At 46.2% G+C, this 17922-nt stretch overlaps 1 long non-coding RNA gene across 2 annotated transcripts; it reads right to left on the bottom strand.

The window, feature by feature from the left end:
* Positions 1-13330: 13330 nt before the first annotated feature.
* Positions 13331-17639, bottom strand: LOC121833865. 2 transcript variants are annotated; one of them, XR_006076900.1, is made up of 3 exons: positions 17492-17639; positions 16551-16822; positions 13331-13390 (listed from the first exon to the last, which is right to left on the bottom strand). It is a non-coding gene; the product is annotated as an uncharacterized LOC121833865 (long non-coding RNA). The 2 variants fall into 2 exon arrangements; XR_006076901.1 differs by lacking the exon at positions 13331-13390 and adding an exon at positions 15693-15738.
* Positions 17640-17922: the final 283 nt, after the last annotated feature.

Raw genomic sequence — 17922 nt, forward strand, 5'->3', positions numbered from 1 at the left:
ACCCTCTGCACCAACCCAGTGAGCGCAATGAGGATTTAACGTTAGAATGGGGCCAATCCTCAGTGGCTCCAGAGACTTCAAGGGCCACCGTGGAGCCAAGCAAGGAGCAGCGTCCAGTGCAACAACACCGACCGCCCGAGCGGCTGGACTTGTAGTTCCACCATTCCACCAAGTGTGGGGGAAGTGTTGCGGCCGGAAGCGGCAACACTGGCCAGAGCCGCCAGCCTTCTTCCGGCAAAGCAACAACTGTTGTCGAGCGCGACGCCATCACGCCGACTAGGGTCGGACGTCTGTAACCTGTACCCTAACAATGTATTCACGTTTCTCGTCTCTTATAAAAAACCCGAGTTACAAAGCGCTGTACTTCCTGACGCGCTAACAGTAGTAGTAATCTTATTATCAGTAATAGTAGTAGTATTATTGCTCCCAGCAAGGACAGATGCTGTTATTATTATTATTATTATTATTATTATTATTATTATTATTATTATTATTATTATTTTTATTATTATTATTATTAATAATTGTCGGCTTAGACGGACCCGTCATTTGACATACCGAAAGCGTTGTGTGAATAAAAAGATTATTATTATTATTATTATTATTGCGCACAGCAAAGGACGCATGCTGAATCTGCTCCCGCTGCTTCTATGGAATACTGCTGTTTCTACACTGTTCAGGGTGCCAGCTATGTGCCCACACCAAGTATACCTGCTGGACGGAAAATAAGACCACCTTTCTGCAATCTGGGGTAAGCTCCTTAATCTGCAAGAGTTGCAAAACATCAGCGGGGCTGCTAGTCCTAACAGCAGAAGCCAGGCCGGATTTGACGAAAGCGTCGTTCAGCCACCACTCCGCACCGCCCTCCCCCACTGCTTCCACTCGTTCGGAGAAACCTTCCTCTTCCCCAGGCGGTCCTCATGCAGACATGAAATCCTTACAAGCCCTCCTCCTCAACTCCCTCGAGGGGATCTCGTTCCTCACACACGAGGTCGCTGCTCTTTCATGACGAGAACGCGCAGCTCTGCCAAGGGTATAGGTATACCTCCCAGCTGCACGCAAGTGCCATACTGTCTTAGCGGACTGAGCTCGGAGCTGTGCGTAACACTCGGAACCAATGGAACCGGCCGGCAGGAAACAGCTGCCTTTTTCCTAAACTGCGGCGATGAGCCGCCACCATCCCCTTCCTTTGGTGACCCTGTCCAACCTTCAGGGCATCCATGCCATCAAGCTCCATCAAACTTCAATGGGGCTGGGTTCCGCAAGGAGGGGCCAAAGGTCCCCAGGGCAAGACGGCCGTTGTTGAGGGCAAGTGTGTCAGCCAGCTGTACACCTGTGGCACTGCCACCCTCTCCACCACGTCGCCAACACGCTGTGCACATGACGCATTTCGGCCCATCTTGCGATCCTCCGAGCCTTTAAACCCACATTAGGAAGCAGGGCCCTCTTCGCGAGCTTGCGTGCACCCGACTGAAGACACGGCATGAAAGCTACTCGTCCTGACGAGTGATGGCTGCAAATGAAGAAATAGAGAAACTTTTTGATCCCCTTCTCTGGCCAGAGGGAAGCCTTTTCAACGAGTTGACAGGTCAGCTGAATGAGAGCCACACATAGCAAGCGGTATTCGAAGCGCCTCTCTTCCATAATGCCGGAACAGATACGTAACCTAGACATTTACTATCAGAATGTCCAAGGTCTTCCCACAAAAGCTAACTTTTTTTCTAATGTAACCCTAACTGATGTGTCTATTATTGCGCTAAACGAGACCTGGCCTTGTTCTAACATTTATTTATCCAATGTCTTCCCACCTAATTTTGCAGTACTTAGACGTGATCGTGTATTCTCTACTAGGAAAAAGACGTTGGGTGGAGTGCTGAGAGAAATTGATGCGTCCTTACAACGTGTTAGGCGTCCGGATCTTGAGACATTGTTTGAGTCAGTGTGGATAGAGCTGCCATGTGCGAATGGCGAGCATATCCTCCTGGGGGCTTATTACTTGCCCTCTGACACGTCTCCAGATGGTTTTCGCCAATGTCTACTGGGCATTGAGTGTACAACCAAGGCCCTGAATAAATTCAAATTTAGAGTTCTTGGAGATTTTAATGTCTGTAACATATGCTGGAAAGCAGCCTCAGTGTCCTCTAGAAGTTACTATATTATTCAGAAATCTAATTTCTTGCTGAATTTTTCATCATTTACAAATTTAAAACAATACAACTGTATCTCAAACACCCAGGGCAACATGCTTGATCTATGTTTCGCAAATCTAGACTGTACAGATATAACAGAGGGTATGTCAAGCTTGGTTTCCTTGCTCCTCTCCTCTCTCTCTCCCCCCCCCCTCCCTCCCTCCCTCCCTTTCCTCCCCTCCCCCCTCCTCCTCCTCCTCCTCCTCCTCCTCCTCCTCCTCCTCCTCCTCCCTCCCTCCCTCCCTCCCTCCCTCCCTCCCTCCCTCCCTCCCTCCCTCCCTCCCTCCCTCCCTCCCTCCCCCCCCCCCCCCGGACGGACATCATGCCCCACTGGAGATCAGTATACCTATCTGACATGGCATGAGATGTTATTCACGGAGACATCCTGAAGTGAATAGACACAATCTTTCCGCTGGAGATTACGTTAGTTTGTACAATCATTTCTCCAATTACGACTGGTCCTCAATCACTCCGTGCTCCCGACGTTGCCCAAAAGGTTCACGATTTCGCTTGCATCGTTCAAGAACGAATGAATCAATTCATCCCGTTACAGGGGGGGGAACACCGACGGCCGCCGTAGAGGCAAAGTGTGTTTCTGATGAGCTCTGTGTTGCACACCCAAAAGTTCAGAAAAATCATATTCTGCACAAATTAGTGATTACCACCATATTCTATTAAGCAAAAGGCACATGAAGACACCAGTTTTTCGCCGGTGAGTGCAATTGTGGTGAAATTAGGAAGACTTTCCCGAGCGGGAAGGCTAAGCCTTCTGTTAGCGTTGTAGGCCTAGCTAATAATACGGCGATGAATCAGGCCCCGCCCGGTGGAACCGATGCGGGCTGCACGGCTGTCACGTATGCCTCGGAAATCAGCTTGGATATAAATAAAAATAATTTCATCTACCGAAAAGATGCAAGTGCAGCAGATAACCAGGATTACCCATCGTCGGGAACGAAAAAAACAAGGCAACTCTGCATCAACGTAGTCTTGAAGGCACAGCGTCGACGAGCTCGGCAACAGCTAAACCTAACTCAAAAGCAAGTCACGCTGCCACCTTCGCTTTCGTCGCCGAGGCAGCTGAGAAGAGCTACGACCCGCAGACCTGCTCCCACGCCCACACCCTTTCCCCTGGAAGAGTTTAAGCGAATTTTGCGACCATGCAACGGACTCAACGTAGGCCGGCTCTAAGCGTCCTCACTGCTCTAGCCCAGCTTCAGGGCACCAGCACAATGGGGCAACAAGCCAACAGGTGCCTGCAGATCAACCAGAGCCAAAACACTGCAATAGTGAGCATCCCATCTAAAGTTGCGAAACTATTACTTCACATAACCCAAACCAAGATTGGCAAAGCAGAGCACACAGTGAAGGTCTGCGGACTTGCGCCAAACGATGCAGTAAGGAGTTTTACAAGAAGCCCAAGCCCAGTTTTCGATTCAAGAAATCATGAAAAATATAGACCAAGATGAACTTTACCTGAAAGACGCAAGGAGTGCAGCAAAGCACACCCGGAAGAGAAGCACTCAGGAGAGACATACTGCGCAAACTGCCATATCAGGCAAATTGACACAGGGTGACACCTTTCTAGCCAAGAAGAATGCAAATGCGTGTCTCCAGAAGAGACCAAAGGATCCGACGATGCAAGGAAGGTTGCAACACAACCGCACAACAACGAAGCGTGAGGAGGCCGAAACAAATAAAACAGATTCTCACCGCGTTAAAGATTTCCCTCCGCTAAGCAATTATCACACGGGGCACACCAGGTAAGCAGACGTACAAACAAGCCCTTAGAGCAAAAGGCGAAACAGCACGACCCCGAAATGGGAAAGCAGCATCCATGTCAAGCATCCAAGACGCTGCCAGTCAAGCCCAATGTGGCTTAGGCAGGTCTGACTTCAACCTCGCTTTGTTCATATGCAATAAATTATTATTATGTCCTCGTTTATGGCTTCATGGACAAAGACATTCAGCTGGCTCCAGGCCAAGCCCACCATAGCATTCTATCCAAAGCAACAAGCCCAAACGTCAGCTCGCAAAAAGTATAAGAGTCGATGAGACACGATTCATGGGGCAGCAATGTTGACCAGGCGGAAGCAGAAACCAGGACCTTTAGACAATGCCGCAGCTTCATCTTCTCTTGAAACGCAATATCAAACAAAGAAATGGCTGCATGCATCACTCACCTTGCAGACATCTACGTAGCCGCTTCCGTTGCAGTCTTACCTCATTCCTGATCTAGACTGCAGAGACAGCAGATGCCGTTCAGCGAACACGCTGCCGCTCGAATCAAGCCAAGTTCTGCGGGATGCACCAGACAAAATATGCTCGTGAGCTTGTATCATTAACACAATCACATTTCATATGCCAGAATATCCTACCTTAAGATGACAAGTGCTGCTAAAATGTAAATGAAGACACAGCCTACTGTACGTAAATTTTCTGGATGTTGCACCATTTTGGCATACCTTACAATAATAATAATAATGCTTTATTTGAATCATGCCCCAGAACGACCACTAGGTCATGTGTGGTGGCACATAAAATGGTAGTACATGACTTAACACAATGTACCCCATTTGTAAAAAAGAAAAGACTAACATACAATCAGGAATTGAAAAGATAAAAAATTAGCTCCCTTCTAAACACTGATATATCTGAAAAGATATTAACATGAGAGGACAGTTCATTACCACAAATCTGCATCCTTACCATCGGTGACAATTTCGATTGAATGGAGGGGTAAAATATACTAAATTCTCTAACAACACTGTTACAAAAGCAAGAAAGAAAAACATCACTTATTTAAGCCACCAGCAGACATCCAGAAAAAACCACCTTGGGACCTCGCGATACTGCTCACACGCCAGTCTTTCTCGGCAAATTACCATGTGCAGTCTCCACATTAACAGTGCGCACGTTCCGACAGTGTACAAACAAAAAATAGGCAACGACAATAGCGAGAGGAAAATGGGAGCTCGTTCGTGGTGCCGTGCCTCGCATCTCCCCTGTAGACCAAACTGACCATTTTAAACCGAAGCAGCGCCAACGGGCATGGCCTAAGAAGTATGAACGTAAGCACAGTATCTCTAACCCTGCCATGTCCACGATGTGTGAGCATCGACAGCTGCTGGAGGAAGCACGACAGGTTGAACCTTGCTTTCCCTCGGAGGGGTGGAAGGGAGATTTGTTTTTGAAGGCCTCGAAACTAAGCGCTCATCTAGCATGCTGCAAGGGCTTGATCGTGGACGGCGAGTATAGTTTAGATGACCGTCAAAGTTCTCTAAGGGGCCTGAGTACCCTTTAACAATTCCTGAGGGGTGTAAGAGACCCATCATAGCTTTTTGAGAGCCCTGTGAGGTCTGTCCCAATCCTTTTCGTGAAACTACAGCCCCTATCAAAAATTATTTTAACGGGTCTCTAGGTCAGATCATGCGACCATTCAGGATACATTCCGTCGGGGAAGCCACTCGGCCATTTTGCAACGGGTTGCGCGACAAGTTTTAGAAATATAGGAGACATTCCCCAGTCCCTTCCCGTAGTGGCGCGGCCCCAGCGAAGAGAAAAAAGGCACGCACGAAACAACCCGTTGTGGAAAGGACGTTGCTCCTCTCCACTTCAGCTCTTAGTTTTCACCATTTCCCCCTTCACACGTTTTGCTGTTTGATTGTAGATAACCTGTTTTAGTCAGTCGAAATACAGTCTTTGTCAGAATCTGGTCACCCTGTTTTTTCTCAGTTTTTGGAGACCAAGTGTCGCGTTTTCCGGGTTCAGGGTCTAGTTGGAGGAGTCCCGGCACACTTATGACACAGAGCTCTGCTTTTGCTGATTGTTTAAGGGCTTGCTTCGGTATCAAGGAGGCAGCCGGGCATGCTGCCTATATTTCGTGTGCAGGCTTTTTTGCCCCTACGTGCCGAACCTTGGTTTTCCCACGACAGGCTGTTTGTTACTTCCAGGATTGCATACGTCTGCTCCTTAAAAGCCGACGACCAGTTTGCGCTTTCCACTATTCCCTCGCTTCCTCCTCTCCCATGGTGAGGAGGAAATTCTGCCTTGCAGAATCTCGAGTCTGGTCGTCGGCCTTTAACCCCGAAACGCAGGGCCAAACGTAAAGATTCACAGAGGAAACCAGGTCCGGGAGACAGATGAGTCGATGGCCGTTAGGTCTCTCGCTAAGCCGGAGACAAGGTGCCTCTGGTTCTTGTAATCGTACCTCTCCCATGATGCTCACAGACCAGGCATGATACTCTGGAATGACTGGCATACTTTTCTTCTTGCTCGATCATCTCCGCTTACGTTTCTCAGCCCCAAAAACGTGCTTCGGTTGACATGCGCCGACAGTTTGGTTTTGCAGCGAAGAGCAGTTGGTTGGCGTCCTGCATTAGGCTATTTCCTACTTACACCAAAATTCATAGCATGCTAACCCAGGAGCCAAATAATTGTGGCCCGAGAGAGTCTGGCCCGAGCCAATGAGATTATTCTGTCTCCGTTAAAGCCCCAAGATCTGTACCATTCTTCCCACTAATGAATGTACTCTTATTCGACGTATCTTTTATTTTAAATGTAGAACCTGGGTATAACTGTAATATTTGTAACGCTGTCACTGGACCCATCAAGTGTTCATCTGGTAGTACGTAATCTGCCCACCCAAGTCTCCGATTACAAGCTACCAGCACTGGTTCAGGGATGAAAATGTTTGATGGCTCAAATTTCTTTGTGTAGCAGGAAAAAATGGTGCTTCTAGATAACTTTAAACGACCAATCTCAGTGGCCAATGGTCAGAGCAGCACAACTGACATTGCTAGGTCAGATATACTTACGAAACAAAAGATCTGGTGGCTGTTCCTTGTAGCCTCTACCCAAGATTGAGGTAAACAACAATGGGCGATGCAGGTTTGCAAGACATTATTTACATGGTTGAGCAAGCCAATTAAATTACCGACATAACATTTTTTCCTGCCAGTTTGACTTTCAATCAGCAGGTTCTCTCGAAAGTCATAAAACCATACCAGTAGCCCCATTTTAGTACAAGTGCACTTTCAGACAACTCCTGGAAATGTTATGCGAGAACATTCATGGCAAATACGGTTCCATTTTTGTCTGCAGGTGACAGATGCTACCTCTGGAGCCCTGGCTACTCACCCCTATTTCTGGCAACCCCAGCAAGAGGCAGCGCTCAACAACAGCGTGTTGAGCGGTGCGTCTTGTCGAGTCTGGCCTCGGCCAACACCGCTCAACACGCTGTTGTTGAGCAATGCATTGGTAAACTGAAAAACCAGTTCCGGTGCCTGCAGAAGTACCACGCTCTGCACTACGACCCAGAAAGAGCACGTAATTTAGCAACAGGATGTGCTATTCTGCACAATGTTTGCTTACACAGCTCCGTTCCGGAGTCTGCCCCAGACCCCTTTGTGTAGGAAGAGTCTGACTGCGGGTACAATGATGACAGTAGCGACACCAACAGCGACACTGGCACTAGGAGCCTCAAAGAAAGAACACTAGCAATGCAGCGTCGGAAAGTCAGGAAGGTGGACGCCCTCTCTCATCGAGCTTGTCATGCTCTGCGGTGTTGGCATGCTTGCCGTAATCATTCAGCTCACTGGAGTCGCGCTGTGCAAGCTTAATCATATCTCATCAAAGACTGGGAAGCACAGAAGGTGTACAGTTCTACATCCATGTAATGTGGGTGGCTGCACAAATTTTAGCTCTGATGTGGGAAAGTCAAATTTGGGGGTTTTACGTGCCAAACCTATGACGGGCATCTGGCACCTATGACGGGCATCTGGCACGCCCCAGCGGAGGACTGAGGATTAATTTGGACCACCTGCGGAGCTCGGTTACACAGTGCCTTCTCTGCAATAAGCCTCCGTCATATTGCGGGCACCTCGGTCGGGATTCGAACCCGCCACCTGAGGACCTGTAGGCCGGTGCTCTCGCCTCAGAGCCACCGAGGCGGCTTCTGATGTGGGAAATCACTTATTGGGTTGGGGTGAAGGCATGTTTTTGCATCCACATACATCATGTGCACGCAGAACTTCACACATTCTATGCTCACCAGTTCGTTGCAATGACATGCTCTTAAATCGTAATGCAGATATTTTTTTCTTACTTTTTTACTTTTTTTGTTTCTCTTTATAAGCCTAAGCAGTCAATGTAGTCCACTTGTTTGCTCTCGTAAATGTCTCTGTCAGGGTTTCTTTTGGTACACATTTTCATAAAATTTGGCTGATAAAACACAGTGTTCAAAGAGGTTTTGGCAGAGCTTTGGTGGGCCGATACAAATTTTTTTTTTTTTGAGTGGGTGCATTTTTTTAGTTGCACTACCTGCACCGGTGTGAAAAAGTGCAATGTGGTGTACTTCTGGCATGTGTAAGAAAGTGCAAGGTGGTGTACTTCTGGCATGTGTATCGAGATAGAACCGTAAATACATTGCCCTACAATTTTCTTCACCAGTGCAGGTGTGGCTAAAAAGATGCACCTAGAGTCGGTGACAGGTCAAGAACGAAGTGGAAGCTCCTCCCACCCTTTTCCACTTCAGCCGAGCAAACGTTAAAGGGCAACTCCGGTCCATACTTTCGGTTTTGGGATTATGACTGTTTTTAGTCCAGTCAGCGTCCCTGAACTGCAAGGTGCAATTTTTTTCTCGTTATTGTGCGTAGTTCTACAGATATGGACCCCTCAAAGTTTTGTTTGGGGCGCGGCCAACAAACCCGAAACTAGCCGCTCGAGGCTCCGGCAACGCTCGAAATCAACCGCTATGTGAACGTGACGTCAGGATCGTTCTCGTTCAACGAGCACGCACGCCGAGCGGCACCTACCTCTGTTGCGCTAGCCGTCTAAAGATAGGAGGTAAGCTGATTTTGTTTTAATTCTGTATACGTGGTAGTTATCCAGCATATGTAGCAAGGGCTAGTGCATATACCCAAAAGCTAGCGACTGGAAAACCCGTGAACTCGTACGATTCCGTACTCGGCGGCCGCCGCCATGCGTGCGCTATGCCGTACTCGTCGCTTGTATACCCAAAAGCTAGCGACTGGAAAACAAGTGAACTCATTCGGTGCCGTACTCTGCGGCTGTCGCCGTGTGTGTGGTCTTCCGTACTCGTCGCTAGACCTAAATTGTCATCGGGGCTCTGTGGATGGAGCGGCGTTGCTCTACGCTGTGCTGCCAGTGACGTACAGTACTGGGGGCCCTCTCACTTTCGCGCTGCGGGTCAGTCCCAGACACGAAGCTTTGAGGCTCTACGGCGCGAGCTGCGGCGTCCGAACACACGAGTGCTGGGCTGTACACCTCTGTTTTTTCGTTCTTTTTTCCTCGGGCGCATAAAAGCCGAAGTCCAAAGTCCACTCATCGAACAGCGTTCACCCACACTTTCTTCAATTTCCGGTCCGTTCGAAACTTGTGAAGAAGCACCTCCGGGTTGCACAGCGGGTTGTTTGAGCAGCCCACAGCGCTACAAGTTGCGCTCGGCATCTTTCGAGGAACAGCTGGGCAGTCTTGGGCGCACCGAGTTGCTCGCTAAAACGAGTCTTGAAGTCCTCACAAGCAAATAAACAAAAATCTATACCGAAGCTACACGGGCTACAGATAAAAGCAACGGCTAAACACGCCAATCGCAAGCCGAAGTAGCTGTGGTAGTGGCTCAAAGAAGCGCACTACGCGCAACTCCTGGACCAGAGGAAAAAAAGAGAAGGATACTGACGTCACGGCCCAATGTTGCTTTGGCGATCGACAAACCGCTTGCCGCCCGCTAAGGAGCAGCGGCTTGCGGCGGGTCGCATTTTTATTATCGGCATTAGTTGAGAATGCGGCGTCCCACGGACGTAATATTTTGGCTGGGGTCGTAATTTGCAGAGCAGTCGCTTTCTTGTATGGGATCGCCATTGTCGCGGCTTGGTTTGATGGCAGAGTTATTGCTTTTTGGTGACACCATGTTCCAAAACTTCCTTGGGTTACCATTCAAAATAAACAGCGAGTCATAAAAACAAAACTTAGCCAATTTCAACTTTTTATTGTAGTTTTTAAGGGCAAAGTTATAAGCACCCAAAGCTTGAGGTGTTAACACGTTTAGCCTTTACAAATAGCCTTTTCTTGTTATGCAAAAAGAGCAGCATTTTGGTGAACCATGGGTTATTTGAATCAGTGCATACTCAGGCTGTCGGAACAAACATATTTATAAGACTGTTCATTTTAGCTTTAAATAATGCCGGTTTCCTCTACTGATGGAAGAGGACAATTTAAATGTAATGGTCAAAAAAGATTGTCAACCCATGATCTATTCATCTATAATCAGCCTCATTATAATCGCGAATGATCTTGGAAATAGAATGTTTGACGAGAACGGAGTGGCAAGTCGACATGTTGTAACCTATAATCACGGAGCCCGTCGCAGTATTGAATGGACTTGACAAGGTCCGGTGACGTAGTTAGTGCAGGGGTGGAACTCACGAAATGTCCTTGGGAACAGCCACGGGAGCAACTGAAACAGCTGTTTAGGAGCAGGTTGGGAGCAGCTAAAACTATGTTCTGGAGCAGGCTAGGAGCAGCTCAGATCAGTTTTCATTGCACTTCAGCTTGTGTCTTAGACACGCACGGGAGCAATTTCAATAGCGCTTAGCAGCACAGATGAACATGAGTGGTTAGGGACCTAGGTAGATGGGATAACAGTGTAAAAGGTGTGAAAACTTGAAACTTTGTGAGCCTCTATACTTTCCAGACTCGTACGTAACGTGTTACAAGATTACTTGTAATTGATTATTTTTACTGCAATTTTGTGACGCTTCGATTACTTCCTTTAAGGGGTAATGATCTTTTTAGTTGAACTAATTTTTTGCTGTAATCGATTACAAAATTACCCCCCATTACAATCTTCCTCATTTCTTTTTTTTTTTTTTTTTGGGGGGGGGGGGGGGGAGGGAGTTGGAGTTATTCAGCTCCGGGCAACGGGCTTTTTTTTTTTCGAAATTATTAAGCACGAGGCTGTGAGGATTAGTAGGCCACTTTACTATGCTTCTTTTTCGTGGGTACATTTTTATTTCTACACCGGAGACTACTTATGGGTATGAAAAATGACTTTATCTAGCCTCTTGTGAGGGATTAGGTGTGTGCCATCACTCACTCAGCTTTAAGCGCGAAACACACGTACAACCAAACCGTCCGATCCGACGTGCGGACTGCCGGAATGACCTTGGGGGGCGAGGGGGTTCCGCAGCATCGGAGAGCGTTGAAAACCCTTGCCTCCGACCGTCGTATTGCGCGGTCAGACGTCGGATCGGACGGTTTGGTTGTACGTGTGTTTCGCGCTTTAAGCAAAAACAGTCGAGGCTTTCTTTTTTTTTTCTTTAACAACTGAGCGCGAGATTCCACGGATTATGCTATCATAAAAAAAGTTTGAATGAAAAGTAACGTGGGAAGTAATTGCTTACTTTAGAGTAATTTTTCGATTACTTCTTTGAGGCTGTAATTGTAATTGTAGTCGGGTACTTTATACAGCAAAGTGATTGTAACTGTCGTCGGTTACTTTTTCAGTGACGGGTACAAGTCTGATTATTTTCTTAGTGGCTTTCAGCTGCTCAAAATGCAAACCAGCTCTGCTTATCACACAACCCACACGTGCTCGACATAGTACTTATATGTGCGAACCACGTGACGTGCGTAAGCAACGGACGCGGAGTTGCGCGGAGGAACAGGGCACCAAATTTCGAGTTTATCCTATTGTGCAACTGAATATCGAAGCAGCAGACTACGATTAACGAAGTTATCGTATTCGAAGTGACAAGCAGGTGCAAGGTTAAAGTACACCAAACAGATCTACCGATCGCGTGAAAGCTGCTGGCCGGCAAGGTTTCGGATCGGATCACGTTTCAGTTCTATCAAATCACGATTTATCTTGCGGGAACGCGGTTCCAACTTCTAACGATAAAGTACTAAAAGTTTGAGGACACATGCGAAGTAAAAAAACATTTTTTTTTTGTAAACAGACCAGATGGAAAAAGAATGTTATAAAATAAAATTAGAACGAAGAAAAAAAAAATTTAGAGCTATATTGACGGCACAAAATGATTTTGTAGTTGCGCCCGTGGGAGCCGCCGCAAGTCATGTGATAGACCTGTGCGCCGTCTCAAAGTCGACTCACAGTCACGCCGCCGCTGCACGCTGAGCGTGGTGCGCCGCCGTCAACTCATTTCTCCACACCGCCACCGCCGCGCAAGTTTGTCTACCCCGCAGCGCTGCCGCCGTCATCTGACCGGCACACAGGTCTATAACCTCTGCTTCCGCTTTTTCAGGAGCTTTCTTTGGGTTCGAAAAGTTACCGATTAATCTTTGTGTTTTGTTGCACTTGAAATAAAGATGAATAACTAACTTTTAGAGACCATAGGAAGCTTCCGATAGAGCGGAAGCACCACGTGACAAATAGCGACCAGTCACGTGACAACTAGCAGCCACTTATCCGCAGCGCCCGCCGGCGCCAACTACAAATTCGTATAGCGCCGTGAATATAGCTCTTAAAATTTTTATTTTCCTTGTGAATTCGTTTTATGACTTCCTTTTCCCAACCAGGCTGTTTAAAAAAACTTTATTAGTCCTTTGCATGTGTCCTTTAAGGAGTGCTCGAGCTTCCTTAGGCTTCCTTGCTGGAAATCCTTTGTATTCCTGTTACTAACAAGTGCACCAAGTGAGACACTTCGGCCATTATTGAACACTTTGAATAAACAAATATGAATAGTTGGAAGATGTTACAAAGCAGTCTACATTGATAAAAATTCCTTCTTTCTGCATGTCAAGTTCGCTTGTGGCGTAATCTAAGATTACTACGACATACCAGTTAAGGAAAGTTGGTCTTCAAATGCGGACACCACACGCGAGCCACAGCGAGCTACAATGGGGAGCAGTGCCACGCTTGAGAAGCCCATCGAGGCACAGATGTTGTTTGGTCTAGCCACAGTTTACAAAATGGCCGCTGCAGCAAGAACAGCGGGACTGCGACTGCTCGCTTTTAACAATTCTGCAAAGCGGACACCTATGGCAGTTTTTCAACTGAGATGTTCAAGTAACGGTGGTGTAACCCGTGCCAAAAATGAAATGGAGCATAGAGACCCACTTTATTCGGCTGGCGGATGGAGATTCTGCACACCGACGAGCTGAAGCACTAGCGAAGTCAGTGCGGACGACTGGTGCGCACTTGCTGCTGCTTGTCCCTCTACAGCCTGCAGGAAAAGGGGAGCGCATTATGCACAAAATGCAAACTGTTACGCAACACATTAGTAAAGTTAAAAGCACGCCAGAGGTTTTCAGACGCGTTGCAAGCAATACAATAGGAAACTTTTGCCAAACAACTTTTCACCTTGGTAAGCTCTGTGCAGTCATGTTGCAGAGCAGTTTTCACCATTCACCTTATTAGATTACTCGTAGACAACGAGTTACTGGCATTTTAGGTGCTCCTAAAGCACAGAAGAAAAGTGAATGGCTGTGTTAACGAAAGAAGTCGAGAAGTCTGATCAAAGGCGTATGTGGGGCGAGTAAATCCACCCTTACTCTGTTCTCTTTCCCCTTTGGAGCTGCCTTGGTGGCGTTCTTGCCTGCGCTTGCGAATGATGCATTTTAGTTACACTGACGGCAGAGTTGCCGCGTGACAAGTCCTTCAGTAACGAGGCCAGTTTCCTATAATTACACGAACACACGCTGGTGGCGGAATATTATTTATTTGTTTCTTTAGTTACTTAGTATTACCCTCAAGGCCCCGAAGGGCATTACAGAGGGGAGTGCATGGTTAGTACAGTTCTGATTTTAGCGTTATCGGTGATGGTGACAATATCATCTGGAAGGCCATTCCAGTCTACAATAGCTTCTGGTAGAAGGGAATGTTGAAATGGTCTTGGGAAGGGTAATCTTGCACGAATGATCGAGTCTTGCAGAGATATAGCTGGGCTGGCTGAGGAGAGACTGTCGTAATGGTTCCGAATAGTACATTTTATGGAAAGGCAAAGACGGGAAATTCTGCGACGAACGGAAAGATCAGGAAGAGCTAATTGACATTTCATTGCAGTGACACAAGAAAAGCGAGACTAATTAGAAAAAATAAATCGAGCAGCACGATTCTGGACAGATTCGATTTGCGTTAGTTAAAAAAAGACTGATGTGGGTGCCAGATAGCTGAAGCATACTCTAGTTTAGGGCGAACAAGCATGGCGTAAAGGAGACGTTTAAGGATAGAAAAGGCAGAGTTGAAATTGCGACAAACAAAACCGAGTGAGCGGTTTGAGGATGATATTGTCTCGTCGACATGAACATTCCTGGATATATTAGTGGTTAAACGAACGCCTAGATATTTTTACTGTGTAGCAGTCAGAATGGTAGTGCCATTGAATGTTAACGAGTTTAAGGGCTGGAAGCAAGAATGTGTAAAGCAAAGGTGTGTGCATTTGCTAATGTTGAGACACATCTGCCATGTGTGACACACTGCTTCAAGAGCTTTTTTATATAACTTGCGATTCAAATAAAATGAAATTTACATGGCTTATTTGGCATTACAATCGGACTACAAATATGTACTTTGTTTTGAGGTAACCTAATTAGATTTATTAATATTAAAAATTTAATTTGCAATGATTATGGAAAGGATTAACGCAAATTAAAATACTGAGCTCAGAAAATAAACATAGATCAGTGAACTGAGAGGTATGTGCAATCCAATAAGGTATAAATGAAAGCTCTAGGATGATTTATAAATTACTTATGACACTTTTGAACCTTCCAGTTTCAAAATCATTTTTTGCCGGATGCCTAAAAGGCACCCACAAAAAGCCTGACAGCCTATTTAATATATTTGTAGCCCTCATTCAATATGTCGAAAATCCTTCAGGACAAGATGATAAGTGCTTGCCAAACTTCAAAAAACACATTTTTAAAAATGTGTTTTCTTAGTAAAATTTTGCTTCAAAGAGCAGTGTCTCCCCTTAAATGCCGTTCTGGAGTGCAACATGGTCATATGGGTTTTTTATTAGTCTATAAACAGCACAGGTCATCAGTGAAAAGATGAACAGAGGATGAGATGTGAAGAGGGAGATCATTAATGTAGATTAAAAAGAGCAAAGGCCCAAGCACAATTTCCTGTGGAACACCGGAAGAAACGGGAGAGAAAGAGGAGGATGTGCTGTTAGTGAAAACGAATTGAGAGCGATGAATAAGGAATGATTCAATCCACTTAGGAACATGAGGATCTAGTTTTAGGAAAAAAAGTTTAAGAAGAATGCGATTGTCCGGGACTTTAGCAAAAACTTTGGCGAAATTAAGCAAAACAGCGTCAGTAGGAAAGCCGGTGTCAAGATTTTTAAACAAATCGTTAGTTATAATAAGTAGTTGGGTCCCAATAGAAAGGCGTTTCCAGAGGCCATGCTGCACATTGGTGAAGAAATTGCAGGAATCCAGGAAGTTAATCAGGTGCCTGTAAATGACATGCTCGAGGATCTTGTAGAGGCAGGTGAGTGATATTGGCCTACTTACTAATTTTCCGGTCAGAGGGCAACACCCCTGTGTCCACGGACTGCTCAAATATCTTTGAGGTAAAGACCGGATGAAAATTTAGTGTTAGTGAGAGCCTTCGTAATGATTTCCTCTATGCCACATGATGGAGATATTTTGAGGGTTTCTATACCGCTGAAAACACCCTGAATGTTTATAACAATTGAATCCATTGGAAAATCATTCTCTATAACAGGAGAAATTCCAGTAATGGGTGTAGAAATAGTGAAAGCATCAGAAAACGCACTATTTAAATATTCACACATTCACTATTCAATATGTTATTACAAGAGCTATTCACTAGATTAATTTCAGAGTACAAATCTCCAAAATTTGCGAGGGTTGTTTATTAACATATTAGGTAGAGTTTGCAGAAAGAATGTCTGCTTAGAGTTATCAGAAAGAATGTGTGCTAACACCCCTTTAACATAGTTTTTTATTCGGAAGAGCAAGTGGCAAGCTTAGGCCAAGTATTTCCTTTTTTAGCGCTCCTGAAACATCTTTTCTTTTTATGAGATAAACGATGAAGTGGATTATTGAACCACGGTTTAGACGTAGTAGTTCGGATTGTCGAGCACAGTATGGTAATTTTCAATAAGTTGAAAAAATTTTGTCTCAAGGCTTGCCAATTTTCATTAGCATTATGGCACTGGAAGGTTTCATTGAAATAAACAAAATAAAGCCTTCGCTGTTGGACACTTCAAATACACATACAAATCATATCTGGTTTCAGTTTGAGTCTAAGAACACTGCCTTCTAACTTAACTGGCTAAAGTAGGGTTGACCAAAATCAGCCTAACAACAATAATTGGGAGTGCACTACACTACAGTTCTCTTAACACCTACGCTTGCAAGTCGACGGAGTGCATCGACTGCCTCTCTCTGCACGAGCAGCATTTCCTGCTGAACTGCCAGCTGCTGCTGCTGGGTGGCCAGCAGACCCTGCTGTGTGGCCAGCAGTTCTCGCTGGACAGCCAGCTGGTCCTGCCGAATGGACAGCAGATCCCGTGCCGTATCAACTCCAGACCGTTCGTACCATTCGGTGGTAGGGGGCATGCCACTTGCGCAGGACGTTCCTCCTCTCCTCCCTTTGCCATGTCGCCTTCAGCCACAGACCCCTGCATAATATAATTCAACTATGTAACACGCCACAACGCTATACAGCCCTCCTAGTTATACCTGTGTCTAATAGTGTGCACCCTAAACTCAATATTATTTTTTTTTCGAATGTCACGGATTTATTGTCTCCGAGTGGGTCTAGAAATGTGCTGCAGCCCCGATATCCAAGCTTTCGTGGAAAACACCACGAGGCAATACATTCGCACCACATTGTTTTGTACATTAGTGTTCAATAAGGTAAAAAGCAACATGGTGTCTGCTCATGATCCAAGAGATTCACGGTACTTATCGAAGCTGCTGCTGCAGCCGTGAAGTCCCACAGCGGCGCGTCCACTGTCGGGGGCGCACGCCCGCCCCCTCGAGAGAAATCCGTCCCCACAAAAAATAATAATTTTTCTTGCTCCGCGTTTAGGGACGGCCCATCACTCGCGCCTCCACCGGCATCCCTGCCAACCTGTGGACATTAAAATTCGTAAAACTCACGCAATTGCGGGGGGGGGGGGGGGGGGCTGTTTCGCAAGGTGGCAAGGCTTAATGTCAGCCTTGTCACCGTGCAAAACGCTTACGTTACACGTGCACGTGCTACAGAATCCAAACTTCTCTCCTTTTTGGACGGCACAAAGCACTGGAATTCCGACGTGTAGGACTTCAAGAACACCTGAAAGTACCTCTTTTTAGGTTTGGAATTTGCCATTGCACCGCGAAGCCACCGCAACCAGAGGAATGCTATGATTACACGTGTAACAAACACAGACGCTGCACTTCTCGCCTCGAAACTGGCCGAAACAGAGGCCCAACCACGTCTGAACACGCCAAACCAACATGCGCCGCCAAACACACAAACAAAGGCTTTGGGCTTTGGATTGATTTTGGATATGTGGCCCCCGGATAGACGGATAGTAAAAACCACAACGCTGCCGTGGACGGCACCTGTCGCCCTCTTGTGGCAGTGTGAGGTACCGCCAGCAACGGTTTTACGAAAAAAATGTTAAAAAAATAGAAATGAAAAAAGTATCTTTTTTTCGTAAAATTTGAAGCAAGATTCGTAAAATCGTAGAATTAGTCCCAATTCATACATTTTACAAAAACTTCGGAAGAG

Source organism: Ixodes scapularis, unplaced genomic scaffold (assembly GCF_016920785.2).
Source record: "Ixodes scapularis isolate PalLabHiFi unplaced genomic scaffold, ASM1692078v2 ptg000005l_1___fragment_1__unscaffolded, whole genome shotgun sequence".
In the NCBI taxonomy this organism is placed as follows: Eukaryota; Metazoa; Arthropoda; class Arachnida; order Ixodida; family Ixodidae; genus Ixodes; species Ixodes scapularis.